This window comes from Apaloderma vittatum, unplaced genomic scaffold, assembly GCF_000703405.1.
Source record: "Apaloderma vittatum isolate BGI_N311 unplaced genomic scaffold, ASM70340v1 scaffold30245, whole genome shotgun sequence".
Classification (NCBI taxonomy): domain Eukaryota; kingdom Metazoa; phylum Chordata; class Aves; order Trogoniformes; family Trogonidae; genus Apaloderma; species Apaloderma vittatum.
Window position 1 is genome coordinate 14822 of NW_009718153.1, and position 388 is coordinate 15209.

The 388-nt window shown below is 57.0% G+C and overlaps 1 protein-coding gene across 1 annotated transcript in view; it reads left to right on the top strand.

Moving 5' to 3' along the window:
• LOC104274511 (von Willebrand factor A domain-containing protein 5B1-like) overlaps positions 1-388 on the top strand; it is a gene marked incomplete at its 3' end in the record, with an annotated part of 13487 nt that overhangs the window by 5949 nt on the left and 7150 nt on the right.

Here is a 388-nt window from a genome sequence, read left to right on the forward strand (position 1 = left end):
TTATCGTGATCCCTACCTAACGGACTTCAGGCACGTCCAGCGCCTGCCAACTGATAGGTCTTAGTGAGAAGCTGCAGTTTCTGGCACAAACTCTTCTGGAAAGTTTCCGCCTTGATTTTTAGGGCCAGGTAAGCCCCAGCAGCTTGATGAATATCACGTCCTCCTGAGTGAGACGTGGGTCTGCCCTGCCCCGAGCATCTCTGCTGAGGACAGCGAGGGAGCTGCAGAGGCAGGCTTCACCTGAAGGGTTTGCATTTGGGTGTATGAGAGATTCACCGAGCAGGTGTCCCACCAGGTGTCCTGCTCGCGCCCTTTGCTAATTTGGATCCAAATGCTCCCCTGGGTATGGCTGGACCCCCCTCTGCAGGAGCAGCCTCCCCCCGGCAGC